We start from the raw sequence: 19,075 nt of genomic DNA, 5'->3' as shown, positions 1-19,075 counted from the left end.
ATTAGATGCTTTTTAAACTGATGTCTCCTATATTGTCTAACAATGGAAATTTATATGGTAATTTGAAATCTGATAAGCTATGAGTGGCATAAGCCTGCATAATAAAGGAATCATAAGCATTGGCACATTGGGCAGAATTCAGTGAAGTCTGCCTTTGCAAGGGAAAAATTTCCAACCACATGCTGAAAAGTTAGAGGGGACACCATCTAACAATATTGGCTTTATTTTATTCACTTTCTGCACAGGTCTGGAAAAATTTATTTGGAATTTCAACAAGATTAATAAAGAAAATAAAGGATAATATCCTTCTGGTTAGCATTTTGTTAAGTTTATTTATTCAACAACCTTTTTTGAGTGCTAACTTTATAAAACAAGCCACTCTGCAAAGCAAAATAAAGGATCAGATGCTATTCTTGATGTCTGATAGAAGTCAGACCACTTGTATTTGGTTTTCATCATTACAACCTGAGTACAGATTTGCTACTTACTATCTATGCGACCCTATAAAATTAAACAAAAGTAACCTTTTGCTAGAGGTAGAAAGAGAAAAATAATCAAAATATGGATTACATTCTCCATTATATTAGCCCAATTTCTAAACAGTATATACCAAAAGAAACAAAACAAAACAAACAAACCACCCACAAAAAACTGGTTTCTGTTGTTGGCAGCTCTGACATGGCTCACAATTCCCATCTCCTGGTATTCACACCCTTGTATAATCTCCCATTGCATGTGGGCTGAACCCAGTGATGTGCTTTCAAAGAACAGAGCACAGTAAAAATGATGCATGTCACTTTGTTGATTGTAAAAGACCACAGTTTCTCTCTTGCCAGTACTTTCTTACTGGCATTCTGTCCCTCCAAATACACATCCTCATCTTTCTCACTTTGATGGAACAAGACGCAAATGTTGGAGAGACCTGTACAATAAGAAACTGAAGCTCTCAGACTACCAGACTTTGGGGAACAAAATCGTGCCAAGAACCACTAGTGAATTTTGCCCTACTTGAACCTTGAGATATCAACAGCTCTTACCAATGCTGTGATAGCCTTGTGAGAGAGATATGGGCCAACATCCTAATTTCTATCTGTGAGACCCCTTGAAGCAGAGAACCTAGTAAAGTCATGCTCTGATTCCTGACCCACAGAAATTGTGAGATAATAAAAATGAGATATTTTAAGCTGCTATGCTTAGGAGTAATTTGTTATCCAGCAGTAGGTAACTAATACAGTTTATCTCTCATATTGCTTCTCTGAATATGTATTTACTAATATGTAAAAGATGATAAATAATGTATAACCTACTGACCTCAGAGGTCTTTATAAAGTTTAAATATGATAATGTGTATAGAAAAATGTAGCAAACGCTAAAGTACTCTACAAACAGGAGCTAATTTTAAGGAATAAACAATCTCAACACAAGCGATTAGTGTCACAAAGCAAGTAGTTACTATTAACTCAACATTTAGGATATTCCAGGCACTTTCCAAGGTATTTTAGAAAGACATCTAATTGGCATTGCCATAGCATAATTGAAGAAACTGAGGTTCAGCAAAGTTTAGTGACTTACAAACGCTACGATGGGATGAATTTGGAATTCATCACCCAGATACGGTTCAAAAGTTCATGTCCTTTCCTCTAAAAGTTCCTACCCGTTTTCCTATTATTGTTGTGGTAGTTTTCACAAAACAGAAAGTGAGGCTTTCCAAACATGAAATGTCTTATAATGAGTAATTCTGGTGCCCCACTTATATCTCCTTAATTGAGTAGGTGCACCAACCCTCTAGCTATTGAGTGCCAACTGCCAAAGGCTCCAGCTGTCCCCTTCTCTGAAGAAATCCTCTGCAGATGGGAGGTAGCCTGAAGCTCAGGACAGACCTACACAGGCTAGAAACATGAATGCCTCAAGTGGAAACCAACCGTGTGCTGTCATTCTTGCTTCAAAGTCTCCTACAGGATGAAGTAGAAGCTAGTCTCCAGATAAGAACACCTCTTTGCTATGGTTTTATTCCTCTGTCCTCTCCTGCTCCCATCTCTGGCCTCTTCCTGAGAATACTTCCTCCCTCAATCTCCTTCACCCTCATTATCTCTGCCTCTGCCTCCAGGGAACTCAACCTAAGACAGTCCTTTGCCTATTTTTACTTTCTCTTTTACATATTTCCATCCCCAAATCCCACATACACTTACATGGCAATATATTTATTCAAACCTTCAGGTTATAATTACACAGGTTCTTGAGCTTAACAAAAGTTTGTACTGTAGTTTTGCCAACTCCCAAAAAGTTATTTTCCATGGGTCTATGATACAAAATTTGGATATACTGTTGATGTGTTCATTGCATAGGGGAAATTTTATGTTGTATTAACAGATATTTTACATACACATCTTAAACTTTATTCATTTATAAAATAATACAGTATAGTAGAAAAATCTGAAAATACAGGAAAATTATTTGACAAAGAAAATTACACACGAACCTTAACAAACCAAAAATAAAAAAAAATTAGTCTAAGTTTAAGAAATTCAAAAAAATATCCTAGTCCAAACTGTTATTATACTAGTCCAGAATATTAGTTCTTGATGGAAATTTCTGTTATTTTATAAGTTACTACCCTTAGGGTACAAAGCATCTTATAAATTCATTTTCCCACTATTATTAGAACTATTATTATTATGGTAGGACAATTCTAGTCTTTCTATAAGAAGTGCTTTTGGATAAGCAGAGGATTAAACTTCTATTTCCTCTATTTTGTGTTATTCTTATTAACCCTCTAGGACAGATTCCTCAGAACACAGGCATATTGACATTCTTTAGTTATGGCTCAACATAAATACAAAATCAATACCTACTGACCTCACCTTAAACCCTACTCATTGAGGTAATTTATCATTTAATTATTATTGTATACTTTTATTAATATCACAGACAGGACATAATCATCAATAATTACAATCATACTCATAGTAACCCCACAAAATTGTAGGATTATGTATTTCAGATACCATGTAACCTAAAATTAACCATTTATGTAGGGCTGAGAATCATACTCTTTAAAGCCCTATACAGCCTTTTTCTCCTCTATGCAGCCTTCACTTAAACACAAACTGACAGGCAACATCTTCCTCAAGAATGCTGGAATGTTACACAGCATTTAGTACATCTTCAATAAATTATTAAAAAGCTTAGTTCCTTGATGCTTACAGTGTTTAATATGATGCATTTGGCCAAGTGCAGAGGTCACATACTCTCTCTTTCTCTGTTTGGCTTTGGCACTGACTCCTGAGATTATTCTCAAAATGTGTCTCAAGTAGATGCTAATCTTTGTCACTAGGTCTGTTATCAAAATGCTTTACTTGATAGACAAGTCTATTTAAGTTATTTTTTTCTAGATTATATAAAATAATGAAAAGGGAGCATAAAACATTTTGAGGGCAAGTCAGTCATTATCAGGTAAAGGAAGCCTTGTTCTAGACTATGGCTAGCTATCCTAACTATGGTAGTTATATGGCTATACCTCTATCTGGGTATGTTTCTATTTATTCTGCAGATGTTACTTAGGGTATTTTGATTGAATATATTAAAACAAAATATATCAAGACAGTTTTCATAAGTCCAATAAACATTTACTCATCTCTCAATATTTTTGCTTCATATATTAAAGTCTATTTTTTTTTTAAATTGTTTAATGTTTATTTCTGAGAGAGAGATAATGTTTATTTATTTTTTGCTCACAGAGTGTGAGTAGGGGAGGGGCAGAGAGAGAGACACAGAATCAAAGCAGGTTCCAGGCTCTGAGCTATCAGCACAGAGCCTGATGTGGGGCTCAAATTCCCATGGTGAGATCATGACCTGAGCCGAAGTCGGACCCTTAACCGACTGAGCCACCCAGGTGCCCCGACTTAAGTCTATTTTAGATGCAAGAATTATCACAATGCTTCATTCTGCCAATGATGAAGTTCATTTGGACATAAATTTGGCAAAAACATGCATGGTATTTGTTATACATAAGACGCTATTTTCATTCTGGCTATGGTGTTTAAGTTCTTACCCACACTATGGGTAATACTATGTCTCACTGCAAACACTTTGGAAGGTTATATGCTCAGAAACCTTGTTAAGCTTTATTATTTTTAATTATTTATACTCTTGCTTTTATTCCAAAACATATTAGCATTTCAATACAGACTTTGCTTTCCCACTTTTTAAAGATTATTTTAAGCTTTTCTCCCCACAAGGATGCATTTACTTCCTGGAAAGGAAAAAAAAAAATCTCTAGCTACGATAGAATACATTATCAATGTAAACACCATGTCATAGTAAAAAACAATTTTGGCTGGTTGTTCAGTAAGCAAATCGGATAAAGAAATAGGTATGCAATTATTCATCTATTCAACGAAAATGTATACCATGAAATTATGAGTGATATGAAAAATACTAATAGGTATACATACACCTTGGTTTCATTTACTGCAGCCATTAAATAACTTGAAAAGAATCATGGAATTTGAAAAATTCTCACTGCTTTATAAAAATAGTAAGTGTGAAAAATAAATAAGTGATAGATCCCAATGAGTGGTAACTTATCTACAACTACAGAAAATTTCCTAAGTACCATTTGGATTTCAAATGCTAGAAAATTCAAAATAAAATACATTGCTATTTACAGTGAAAATATTTTCCTGATTAGAAGTGCTAGGACACCCCATCACACAGAAGAAAAGTCCATCTTTTCATATGAATGAAAATCATAATCCATAGACTCTTTGAGATAAAGATCAGAAATTTGATTTTAGAAATGGGGAATCAGGGCCCTGTAAGCTAAGTAATTTGCTTAGATCTGCAAGTCAGTGATTGAAACAAAGCATCCCACTACCAGTTAGTCTCATTCTTAATGGCATATAGTCAGTAGTCATTAAAATAAGGATGAAATAAGCATGGCCTCTGGTAATCCAATCACATTTTGGTTCACATCAAGTGTCTCAAAAGAACTAATGCTTTATATCTTAAGTATTCTAATATCAACTTCACACAATCTACCTATACATAATTTAGTTTTTATACACTTGCACCTGATTCAGACAAGAATTTCTGAGTAATAAGTCTCCATTTCTTATTTTAAAATGTGCCTGTTTTGTTTGCACTAGCTATGTAATTAGGAAAAATGGTGTCTTTGTGAAGACATTACTTTCAACATTTCATGAACTAAAGAAACTTAAAAAAAAGAAGCACACGTGTGCATGCATGTGTTTTATCTTTGTTGAAATTAGCAGTTTTAGTACTGAGGCTGCATTATGTGACTTGAAAACAAGGCCCTCTGAACAGGATATAAGTTCAACTTTAATATAAAAATAAGTATATGCTGCAAATACAAAATTTACATTTATAGTGACAAATTCTGGTCAAGCTATAATAGCTGAAAAACCATGATTTTCTTTAGGATCCCAACTTTCCTAAGTATGATGGAAGGACAATATAGACCATGATATTTTGACTTTAAATTGTATACATATGCACATATGTACAATTCTGGTCGCCAGTTCTAATGTGTGAGGGGAATTTCCCCACACTACCAAGCAATTTTGGGTTTCGAAATTAGTAGCCTGGCATCCTACAAATCAATTCAATTCTGTCACTATCTACCTACTGAAGACAGCATCAGGTCCCACCGGTTAAGGGTTCAGACCTACCCAAGTGTATTCCACCAACATCAGAGACCAATCTCAAGTCCAACTTGTTGCCTGTGCTTTCTGATCAACTGGTTATAGATCAGAGATTTCAACCAGCTCTCCTTGTGTTTAATTTGCTAGAGTGGCTCACCCAAAACTCAGAGAAACAATTTCTAGATTACCAGTTTATTATAAGAAGACAGAAGTCAGAACAACCAGATAGAAGAGATGCCTAAGGCAAAGTACAGCGTCCATTTTCAAGTACACCACTCTCCCCACATCTACACATGTTCATCAACCCAGAAGCTCTCAGAACCCTGTCCTTTGAGTTTTCATGGAAGCCTCATTACATAAGCATGACGGATTAAATCACTGATTATTGGTAACTGATTCAAATTCCAGTCTTTCTCCCCTCCCCAGAGGTGGTAGGGGTGACTGTGGGGGAGGACTGCAAGTTCTAACCTTCTTATTGCTGTTGTTTACCTTGGCAAACAACCACCATCCTTAGGTTACCTAGGCACTTTTCAAAAGTCAGCTCCTTAACCTAACAAAAGACATCATTATTGCTCTCATCACTTAGGAAATCCCAATGGTTTTAGGAGCTCTGTTGGAAATACACATTTTTTTATTATAAATCACAATATCACAATATGTATATATATATTTATGTTTTTTTAAGTGTATTTATTTTGAGAGAGAGGGAGAGAAAGTACAAATAGGGGAGCAACAGAGAAAGAGGAAATGAGAGGAACCCAAGCAGCACAGCCCAGACACCAATTTGGGGCTCAAACTCATAAACTATGAGATTATGACCTGGGCCAAAATCCAGAGTCGGACGCTTAACAAACTGAACCATGCAGGTGCCCCTGTATGTGTTTATAGTATGAATAATCATAGCTATGAACAATTAAGGTATGAAGTACAATATACACTCATGTACTTACTACCCAGATATATGATAAAACATTACCTGTATACTTACACATCTTCTTTGTTCATCCCTGTCCTACATCATACACATAACCATAATATTGAAGAATTTACCATTCTATGCCATATAACCCCCAAAATGGCCACACATTTTCCCATTCCTATACAGCATACTCTTGCAATGTGACTCTTAACTCTACTCATGTAAAAGTACAATCTGGATTTTGCTAGATCAGGTTTTTTTTAGCCACACTGACTGTGATAGTGAATTATCTAGGTCATATTGGCACAGGCATGGTGCTCAGATATGTGTTCAAACATTATTCTACATGTTTCCATGCGAATGTTTTTTGTGAGGAGATTAATCTTTAAATCAGTGGGTTTTGAATAAGCAGACTGTCCTCCATAATGTCGGTGGCCTCATTCAATCAGTTGAAAATCTGAATAGAACAAAAGACTGCCCTCCCCTGAGCAAGAGAGAATTCTGCACCAGAGAGCCTTCAGGCCTGAACTGCAACATGGGGCTTCCTCTGGGTTCTCCAGTCTGTGGCCCGACTCAGCAGATTTGGACTTCTCAGTCTATATAATTGCATAAGCCAATTTCTTAATATACATCTCCTTCTATAGACAGACACTATTGGTTCAATTTCTATAGAGCACCCTAAGTAGCACATTGTCATTTTAAAAGCTTGAAGCACACAGGGGTGCCTACGTGGCTCAGTTGTTGAGTATCTGACTCTTGATTTCAGCTCAAGTCATGATCTCATAGTTTATGAGTTTGAGCCCCACGTGGGCTCTGCACTGACAGCATTGAACCTGCTTGGGATTCTCTCTTCCTCCCTCTCTCTCTCTGCCCTACCCTGCTCACACTCTTTCTCCCAAAATAAACATTTTAAAAACTATTCAAAAAAAATAACATGAAGCACACAGAGGCTTACTGAAGCACACAGAGGCTTACGAAATCATTTCATGATAAGGCCTGACCTCGCTTTGTGCAAATGGTCCTTCTTGAAACGTTGTGACCACTACCATGTGAATAAACCTGGGCTACCTGGCTGGCTGAGGAGTGGCACGGTTAATTCCATCATTCATGTCAATAGCCAACCTAGTAACAGTCATGGAAGGAGAAACTCAACTACCAGCTCCCTACAAATGCATGATCAAGCCCAACCAATGGCATGTAGAGGTGGGATGAGCCATCCCAAAGAGCCCCAGTCAAATTCCCAACTCACAAAACTTCTTAAATTATTTTTAATGAAGTATAAACAATATAAAAGCATTGTACTTTAAGTGTACAAAATGATTCAATAATACTATTTTTGCTCAGTTCTCACCACAGTAAGTATCATATGATCTGTCACCATTCTTACAATCTTATTGACAATATTCTCTATGCTGTACTTTTTATCTGTGACTTATATACCTTTTAACTGGACATTTGGACCTTGCAATCCCCTTTATCGATTTCACCCAACCCCCACCCACTTCCTCTCTAGAAACCATCTATTTGCTTTCTATATTTAAATGTCTGCTTTTTTACCTTTGTTCACTTGTTTTGCTTTTTAAAATTCTATATATGAGTAAAATCATATGCTGTTTGTCATTCCCTAATCTCTCCCCCCACCATAAGAGTTATGACAAGTATAATTTCTCTGAAAATAAAAATTTGAACCTCCATTATTATGATGCTTGCTCTATGTTGTAGTATTTAATGTTCATCAACTTCCTTCTAATTTAGTTACAAACTTACAGATGAATACTGAATTTTATTTAATGCCTTTATTACACATATGGAAAGGATCACCACTTTTTGTTCATTTAACGTATTAACATGGTTAAGTACAATAGAGATTTTCTTAAAATTAAATCAGTCTGGCACTAGCAGGGATAAACCCAACGTGGTCATACTATTTTGTCATTATTTATTTATTTGTTTATTATTTATTTATTATTTTGGAGAGAATGTGTGAGGGAGTGAGGAGGAAAGAGTTAGGGAGAGGGGGAGAGAGAGAGAGAGAATAACCTCAAGCAGTCTCCACACCCAGAGCACAGCCCAGTGTGGGACTTGATCTGAACAACGACGAGATCATGACCTAAGCCAAAAAAAATCAAGAGGTGGATGCTCAACTAACTGAGCCATCCAGGTACCCTTTATTTTGTCATTTTAATCCATGGTCTATTTTTATTTGCATTATTACAAATGTGTTTCCATACCTACTCCAGGAGATTAACCTGAAATATTTCTGCTTCATATTCTCTTTGTCAGTTTTGATATTAAGCCTATGTTGGCCACAAAACTTGGGAGAGTTCCTTTTTCTCCATTATTTAGAAAAATCATAATAAGTTTAAAATTAGATCTACCAAGTTTTGTCTGGGTCTGGTATTATTTTAAAATATTTTGGGGAAAAATATTTTACCTACCAGTTCAATAGTTTAATGGTTATATTTCTATTGAGATTTTCTATTCTTTGAGGAAAGGGTGAGTAGATTTTAAGAAATAATTTAATCTAAATTTAAAATGTAAACTATTATTTTTAATAATTACTAACTGCATAATCTCTACTAAATACACATATGCATATATTTATGTTAACCTCTCAATCTTATTTCTGACATTTCTCTCTTTTTATAAAATATTCTCAGGGTTTTCGATTGTTTTAGTTTCAGAACCAACTTTAGCTTTGTAGGGTTTTTTTTGTTTGTAATGTATACTTTTATTTCTCATTAACTTTCATATTTATTCATGCATATGTAAGATAGCAGTTAGGATTATTTTATGACTATTTGTAACTATTTAATTCAATGTTTAGCTCACTAATTGTCACTTTTTTTTCTCATCTTTTCTAACACCATAAAATTGTAATAGGTGATATTTCCATTGTTATTCATTTTAGAGAATTTTTTAAACAAATTTCATAGTTCTTTAAGTGGTTCATTCAATAGGTTTTCTAAATTTCAAAGAATCTGGATTAATCATTTAAAAATATTTTAATGTTTTTAAATAAAACAATGTTTTAAGATAAGACATTTTAAAATAAAACACTTTAAATAAAAATATGAACACTTATTACACTTTTGGTTTTATAGATTAAATATTTTTATTTCCACATTTGTGCCTAATTGTATTCCCTAATAGTTTTCTTTACATGCTCAGCATAACTATCTCAGTTTGAAAGAAAATTAATTTCAACTTACATGGTATTGCTGATTTCCTCCATTATAAAAGTCTAGTTCCATATTTCATTCATGATTTTGTAAGTATTTGATGGATACATACATGTTAAAAATTGTACATATTTCTTAGGAAATATCTTTTGCTTAATGTTTTCTTAAAGTCTAATTTATAATAGTTATATAGGCCTTCTTTTAATATCCCTATGCAGTACAGTCTACCATTTCTTCCCTTTCAAGATTTCCAAGACCCTGGTTTTGTGTTTTGTAAATAGTACAAAGTTTCATCGCACGTTTGTGTGTTCTCACCTAGTCTACCATTTTTTTACTTTTTACTGAAGGTACTATTCCATTTACATAGATTACAGTTGCTATATTTGTGATTATTTCCATTACCTTATCTTGTGTCTATTTTACCCATGTCATTAGTCCCTTTTATCTCCTTTTGTGTGTCATTTTACCTTCTCTTGTTATGCCAATTTTTACAATCCGTTTGGAAAACTGATACTTCAGTTTTCTTTTAGCGGTTCCAATAAATATTAACATGCATTCAAAAAAAAAGTCTGAAATCATAATTCTTTTGTTAATACTACAGGGACTGAAACACATGTTAATTTTGACTTCTCATAGCCCTTTTAATACCAAAAATTACTATTACCTACCTATACACTATTTCTTGATAAGACCAACTCATCAAATCATGCTAAATGGACAACCTCAGGATGCTCCCATCCTGCAAGGCCCGTCAGTTGCTGTGACAGAAATAAACATGTAATCCAGGTAGGGGTTTGCCTTTACTGCATAGAAGTCCTCAGTATTGTTTTACAGCAGCTTATAGCATGTTTGTTCCAATGCTCTAGAACCCCACAGAACATCAAAGAGACCAGGGACACACTTCACAGCAAAAGGAAGTCTTGGAGAAGGCCCATGAACACAGGTTCCATCACATCACACACTGTACCACACAGAAGCTGCACAGAAATGGATAGGGTAGTGAACTGTTCTATTGACAACACAGCTATAGAGTCAGCATAAAGACAGCATAAGGGGTACTCTTCTCTAGGATGCTGTATACTCATGGACTCAAAGTCCTTTAGGTGGCACTAGGTTCCCAATAGGAAGGCCACATAGGTCAGGAATCCAAGCAGTGAAGCAGGAGTTGCTGCACTTAGCACTCCCAGTATTTCCCTATGGGACTTTAAGCCTCAGGTTCTCACAACTCTGGGCTCAGGGGTCAAAGGCCCTGGTCCTCCAGAGAGACACAGCAAGTAACCATTACAATAAAGCCATTGTTGCTGTGTAGACACTTTTTGGTTTTCAGAGACCAAGAGACAAAGAGGATAACTTCTGCAGACTGGTTGACCTTGATTTCCATCCAAAGACAGGGCTGCTCTTACACAATAAAAGTGGGAAGAGTATGTAGAAGTTTTTGGTTCTCTTGACTACTGTGACTCTGAATAACAGGCAGAGCAAACCAGCCTGAGAAAGGCATGGTGACCAGGGGTCTGTATCAGTCAGAGAGAAGATCTCAAATCAGTGAGTAAGGCACTGAGCCATGCAGAGTCCGTAGCTGAGAGCACGAGGAGTCTAGAATGCAAAGTGGGGAAGGACACAAGACCATCACCCGTAGAGCCCAAACCAGCTGCAGCAGTGAGGACTAACTATTCTGTCCCATCTGGGCAACACACGGAGTGGGTTGTGACAAAGAGATGTGACTCCCAGATCTTCATTCAAGTACGGATCTTCTATCCAATTGTAAAAAGTCTAACCAGAAAAGTACTGTCAGCTGTTAAGTATTTTAAGGTTTGCCTTAGTTTCAGAGGTAGCCGAAGGTCATGTACTTCCCCAGGCAGCACACATTTGGTGAAGAGTATCATCAAGGCGGAAAGATCAAATAACTGACAGAAAATACTTGTTCCCAATCTTCCCACCAGTTTTACTGAGTTTTATTGGGCTTGTATTACAATTTGACTTCTTCCTCTGGCTAATCCTTCTCCCCTCCTGAGAGCTGCACTCTAGTAAACTCTTACACCCCAAACTCCATATAAACATTTGTTTTCAGAGATGGTAACACTCCAGGTACTTGTTTCATTGTCCTCAGAAATAAAGAACAGTTTTAGGGTGGTCAGTATTCACATGTGTCTCATGCTGTAGACAGGTTTATTGAGCAAATAAACCAAGATAGTTAAGTTTGGAAAAAAATGAATTGCTCTGTGAAAGGTCTTTATTTTCCTTTAAGACTGGATATTTTTTAAAAAATCATGCTAATGCACGTGCCTAGTAGTATTCCCTGCCCTTCATTGCTCTTTGCTTGAGCAATCCTCTGAATGCATACCCCCAGCCAGCAGACATTCCTGAGCATTTGCATTAAATAGCTTAACATTTGACAGTCACCACCTAATTTAGTGTTATACTGAGAACATTCTAATAATTTTAACTGAGCATTAACAGCTAAAAATTATACAGTCAGACCAGTGTGGGAAGGTGAATAATTTTAAGATTACTTTTTTTTAATATTTATTTTTGAGAGAGGGACAGTGTGAGTAGGGGAGGAGCAGAAGGACAGACAGAATCCGAAGTGGGCTCCAAGCTCTGAGCTGTCAGCACACAGCCCGATGCGGGGCTCGAACTCACCACAAGATCATGACCTGACCCGAAGTCAGTCGTTTAACCAACTGAACCACCCAGGTGCCCCAAAGATTATTTTTTTAATACCTTAGCAACATCCATCCTTTGCACCACAAAACTAAAATGGAAGTAATAACAAACAAAATGTTTTAACCTACGGTTCTACTCCTTTTCCTTTGATGGATAGCTAATATTTTGATGCAGTATCTTGATTCCTTGTATAGAAGTACTAACTTAGAAATTGAGATGAAACTGATGGCATATGGCACATAATTTAACAGGAACTGCTAGAAACCTTTCAGATCTCCACTTATTCTTAAATGTGGATTTATAAATTCATACATGGGCTAGGATATAGTTCTCTAATAATCAATAATCCTAAGCAAATCATATAGACTAAAATGGTCTTTTTCCTTTTGTCAAAAAGATAATTTGTCAGTTACCCCATGTATCTTCAGAAGATGTTTGTCAGTATTTATTAGGATTGTTCATGCAGCTCCATAAATACAACATTCATTTGGTACTCTTTTGCTTGCTCCATACAGCTCAAGCAGGGAAACTATTGCCTGGAAATTGTCTTATTTCCTAATATTTTTCACAAGGAAATTGTTTGTGTGTCATTCATCAGTTTTATGGCCTTTTCTCCCTGTTTTTAGAAAGCAGAAGCATGCTCAGTATTCAGTCACACACAGAGCAGACTCATTACAGGATTGTCAATGAGCAATTTACCAAGCAGAAAGTCAAATTAGCTTTACTGGAAAGTTGACTGTGGTGTGCTACCCTCAGTGAAAGTAGCAAGTAAAATTTTACCCACAACTGGTTACATAGGGGTAATTAAAACCATTAATCTTTTCATTGATCTTTGTTGCCTACTATATTTAGCAGCTAAGATTCATGAGCTACTGGAGTGTGTCCATTGTCACAGATCTCCGTCGATAGATATCCCCTAAAGAGGGCTCCAGGGTAAAAGAGCATTTATCTGATTTATGCCTATTATGTGGTTCATTCAGACCTGAAACAAATAATGGTTATGCTTTATTAAGAAGCAATATTTGCAAACTCTAAGTCTCATGAAAATTTTAACTTCTTTCATGTACAGAAAAGTAACACATGGTAAATGCCTTTTGAGTCATACCTGTTCCATTTATTTTTATATTTAAAGGGGATATGGTTCTACTTGATAACATCCTAAAATGGTATAGGGCATTGTATAATTTTTATACTTAGGTGCTCTTTTAAAAAGTAAATGTTTGACCTTATAGCCCAGAATTATGTCTCTAAAGAGGTAATATCCTATCACTAAAGCATGGTTGGTTCACAGATCACTGATAGTTAGTTTTAACAGATGTTTAGGTGCTATTATAATCTTTCCTATCTATTTGGCTGTCATAAAAGATAGACCCATGTGTCCAACTTAGGCCATTATTCCTACAGGGCCTTTGCTCTTCTATACTAGGAACTATTAGGAATTATGACTGGATAATCAACTAGTGACCTTCATCAATTAGAGAATTTTTATAGTTAGGTAGGTTGTAACCACTCTCAATGTTTACTGAAGAAAGTAAAGCAGAAGATTCACAGAGATTTCATTCTGGGTGCCAATAAGGCAAAATCAATATGAGCCTAAGGATTGGGTATCTTGACAGCTGCAGTATTGGAAACACAATGGTGAGAACTCCTGCCCAGTAAATAATGTCTACATAATTTCTACACTCACATGAAACTACTCAGTTCCAATACATACAAATTACTCAGTCATTATAAATTTACTGATGGAAAAATGCAGACATATAATCTGTGCAATGAACAATTGGCACTTAAACCTTACCATTACCAGTGCCTACACACTCTTTGTGTTTGGGAAGAAAGCACTCTTTGCGTTCTCACCTTGGTCAGAGTCAAGAACCCTATTCTTTCACCTAAATAGTTAGAAGGGAGGCAAGTAGGCCTTGCAAAAAAGAACTAGCCTGAGACACTAAATCTTGCAAAAGAGATGTTCCCAAGGGATTGGAACTAGAGGCTAATGTCAGAGTGATGCAGGAGGTTAGTGTCCAGGAACAGGTTTACCAATGGTGACAGCCTGATATCCTGCTCCATTACCTTGGCTTGCTCTCAAGGTCTTAGTCTCATTCAATTATTTTCAGTTTTCTAAGCTGGATTCTCCAGATTTCTCATCCTTTATGCTAGTCATTCAATAGCCTTGAAATAATTTATTTTCTTCTGAAGTTTACCAGAGCCCACCTTTGTTCTTTTAAATTAACCGTAATGGATACACTGTGTTTCTAGATATACATGCAACCATGTATGTATAGAATATCCTAACCCAATTTTCTTGATGGAGTCTCCTGGCTAGTGACTTAGTCATCCATAAGATTTTATCCTTCTCTGATGGCATGTTAGTATCACTAAGTTTATCCATTTATAGACTTCAAACTTCAAGTCTCAAAAATGATAAATTCAAAGCTAGACATCTGGATTAATTTCTGGTAAATATTTTAATTTGGAGAACTCAAACCCTCAAAGTTTTTGTGAGATACTAACAAACTCAAAATTTACTAACATGCTTTTTAATTGTCAAGAAGGGTTTAATAAATGTTACAAATTTAGTAAGTAAATGAATACGTATTTGTTTCTTCTCCATGTATAAAAGTAACCAAGTCTTAAATAGTCCTTTTTTTTTGCTTCCATTATGCCTAATATTAGCTCATTTTCAAATTATCTTTTACTACCTAATCACCTTCTACCCAGGTGACTGAATTCACTCCATCATTAACTATTTATTAAGCACTAATTATGTAACACCAGGCATTTGTTAATGAAACACATATGAATTCTGCCTTTTTCCAGCTTACTCCTCTATGGGAGATAGACAAATAGAAAAAAAATAAAGTCACCTAACAAATATAGGTGTGAGACACAGGTTATGAAGACCACACACTGCATGCAGAGAGGGAGAATAACTGAGTATCAATTAAAGAAAATGATAAGGAAAGGCCTCTCAAAGACTGGGACTTTAAGAAGGTATCCAGGAGTATGTAAAGAAATTAGCTATGAATAGTATGAGAATAGGTATGTATGTATGTATGTATGTATGTATGTATGTATGTATATTTTATATGATCTGTATCTGTGTTGGAGAGAGAAGTAGAATGTGTGATAATTTTTGTAGTACTGAGCTTGGAATATATTAAAAGCTGACAGGAAATCCATGTGGCTGAATTGTTGCAGGCAATGGAGAGAGGATATTGAAGTGGGCAGACATTTCATGTAATAATTTGCTGCTGTCCATGGTAGACTTTATCCTGAAGAGAGTGGGAGACAGTTGAAGGGTTTAAGTCTAAGAAGTGACATATTTTAATATTTTTTTATTAAGCTGGCTAATATGTGGAAAATAAATTGAAGCTGTTAAACCTGGATTCAGGAAGAGCATCCTCAGATGTAAATGAGGATGCTGCTTAGGCTAGCGTGGTGGCAGGGGAGAGCTAGAGAGCAGTAGACTACTTTTAAGATACGGAATACAGGACTCAAATCGACAATCTGGAGTTAAAGTAAGGGAAAAAAAAAACATCAAGGTGACTTCATGTCTGAAATACATAGTGATTTTAAAAGCTTTGAATAAAATTCACTTAGTTCAGCTCTGATTCTGTAGCTTTTTCTCCTCTCCTCCCTCCACCTTCTGTTTATCTACAGAGTAAGTTTAGAAGACTCCTGAAAATGAAGAAATCAGATATCCCCAAAACCTCTCAATACAAGGGACAAAAAAATCTGAATAAAACAGAATATTAAACACATAACTCAGATTGCAGTAATTTAAGATAATTCAAAAGAAGAAATAATCATTTTACTTGCATTTTTGTTCAAGATACTCCCGACGCTCGTCTGAAGGCCTGCTTTCCCTGTGGTCCAAACAGTGCTGGATCTTCTCCCCATAACTCTGCGCCTCTGGGAGTGAAGATAACACAGTTCTCCATGATGGCCCTTAGTAGACTTCAGAACGTTCCTTCTTCTTTAACAACAGATTCAACTTTCAATCTTACATTATCACATTAGGTTACCAACTAATCTACAATTTCCCTTTAATCTGCTTAACCCCTGAATCATTTTTTATTTTTCCATGAGTTTAGCTCTATTACCTGTCATAAGTGGTTTCATTACAGGTGTAGACAATCCTTTACATACTATGGCTTGTCCTTCAAGTCTCTCCTTCAAGTCTCATACTCTCCTGTACTTCAGCCATTCACTCCAATGGGGAATCAATGATCTTTACTCTTATAAATAACTGAAACCCCTCCATAATCTCAATTTCATGTATCTTGCTTTAGGAGAACTAAAAATCGTACTGTGTTAATGTTAATTTCCTGTGATGGTTATTGTGCAATTACATAAGACAATATTCTTATTTGTAGAAAATAAAATATTTGGAACTGATAGAAATTGATTTTAACTACCTAATCGCAAACAGTTGGCAGAAAATAAGGATTTTATGCCTACTAGATTTTTAACATTTACATAATTTTGATATTGTTTCAAAGTTTTCTTTTTATTAAGTTTATTTTCGGAGAGTGAGAGAGAACCAGTTGGGGAAAGGCAGAGAGAGAGAGGGGGAGAGAGGATCCAAATGGGCTCTATGCTGATATGCTGACAGCAGCAAGACCGACGCGGGGCTCAAACTCATGAACTGTGAGATCATGACCTGAGCCAAAGTCAGACACTTAACCAACTGAACTACCCAGGCACCCCTTGTTTCAAAGTTTTAAAAACACGTATCTACAAATTATAAAATATCACAACAGGTGCCTCAGTAGTCCCATCGATGAAGGACCACTTTAGAGGGGTCCACAGCCTATAATGTAACAATTCACTATGAATAAGGTGGAGATTGCTAGAGAGAAAGTGTGCAATATACCAAATCATTATGGGAAAAAACACTTTGGTTGGAGGAGCTAGAGAATTCACTTTCAATCTAAGTCTAGATTTAACCCTCCAAAACACTTCCCAACACATGGAGATGAATGTCAAAAGTTTCTTAAGCATCTTTAAAACTGCTACAAGGTATGACCCTGAGGAACTCTTAACCCTCACTTTGAATACTGCCCTTGGACCCTCCTGCACATCAACAGCAAGTGATAGATTTCACAAACTTAAACACAAGTTGTTTTTTTTTTTTTCTTTAAAACATTTTCTAAAAGTTCAGTAACTCTTAAACAGGAATTAGAGGAAAAGACATGGCAAGTGAGAGTGTACAATTGAGAAAAAGGAAGCCTACCTTTAAAGTTGGGGTCTCCCAAGTTCTCCAAGAGGTCGTATCTCCTGGGTAGCCATGCTGTCTTCTCTATGATGGGATACTTTTGGAAGGCATTTTAAAGGCTGGAAGGCTGGAAATCGTGAGTTAGCAAAATTAGGCCTGAGGAGGAACACCTGCCACAGTTCAGCTCTCTGCGGCAGTTGAACCAGGTCAAGCTCTCTAGTGGGTTCAGGTAGATCTCATCATCATTTAGGAGTCTTGCATGCATGCAAGCCCAGCTTCTCCCCTACACAGCCTCAACAAATCAATGTTCTCAGTCAGGCTTGTAGATGCCAACCTGGCCAAAGAAGCAAGAACATGTCCCTTTAACTTCAAGGTCAAGAAGTAGAAATGCTGACCAGGCCATGAGTATAGTTTGATTTGTAACTGTTAAATTCATAGACATAAGATTTTTAACCTTCATTTTGACTCGAACCTGATCCTGAAACTTTAGGGGCTGGCCTGCTCATCTCCTAGCATTCTATCAGTTTCCCTGTCCCAGCAACTCAGACTGCTTGTTGCTTCGAGCCTGCAAGCTCATTTCCACTTCAGGACTCTCACCTGCTAAACTTCTGCCCATAAAGATCTTCCCTGGCTCACGTATCCATACCACACAGTCTCCTGACCCCTCCACCCCCAGCCACCATATTTAAACCACACACCTGCCCCTTTGTTCTCTTGGGGTTTACTCACTCTGCTTTATTTTGTTTACATCACCGAAACACTCTAAAACTGAAACTCTGTTTCATATTTATCTCCCCATTAGAAGGCCATTAAAGGCCACAAAGGCAGGAATTTAATCTTTTTTTATCATGTGGCCCCAATATTTAGAGTACAATATAGCTCCCCAGTAAATACCAGATAAATGAATGAGTGAACTAGAAAAGGATGTGAAGTAACACGATTTTATTCTTTAAAAAATTAAGATTATAAACAATTGAATACATAAATTTGTAACATCTAAAATAAGCAAGTGTTATACAAGAGCTAAAAGTGTCTAAAATATTGAGATGATCATGATCACATAATTATTTTAATGTTTCCTTATTTTTGAAAAAGAGAGAGACAGGGTGTGAGCAGAGGAGGGGCAGAGAGAGAGGGAGACACAGAATCCGAAGCAGGCTCCAGGCTCTGAGCTGTCGGCACACAGCCCGACATGAGGCTCTAACACAAGAACTGTGAGATCGTGACCTGAGCCGAAGCCGAAGGCTTAACCGATTGAGCGACCCAGATGCCCCCATAATTATTTTTTTTAAGATGCAGATAAGCATTACAAGTATAGTTACATAGAACCACTCATGCATCACTTTATAGTAAATTTTTAAATAAGTTTAGAATTTCAAGAAAAAAAGTATTTGATCAATCTTTGTATTAACAAGACTCATTTTTTTTG

General features: G+C 36.2%; 1 long non-coding RNA gene across 1 annotated transcript; it reads right to left on the bottom strand.

Annotated features, from left to right (window-relative positions):
- Nucleotides 1–16,254: 16,254 nt before the first annotated feature.
- LOC123610735 lies at nt 16,255–17,863 on the bottom strand. Its single transcript, XR_006718270.1, has 2 exons — nt 17,665–17,863; nt 16,255–16,340 (listed from the first exon to the last, which is right to left on the bottom strand). It is a non-coding gene; the product is annotated as an uncharacterized LOC123610735 (long non-coding RNA).
- Nucleotides 17,864–19,075: the final 1,212 nt, after the last annotated feature.

Source organism: Leopardus geoffroyi, chromosome C2, assembly GCF_018350155.1.
Source record: "Leopardus geoffroyi isolate Oge1 chromosome C2, O.geoffroyi_Oge1_pat1.0, whole genome shotgun sequence".
Taxonomy (NCBI): domain Eukaryota; kingdom Metazoa; phylum Chordata; class Mammalia; order Carnivora; family Felidae; genus Leopardus; species Leopardus geoffroyi.
The sequence above is the reverse complement of the archived record's forward strand: the minus strand, read 5'-3'. Positions and strand labels throughout refer to the sequence as shown.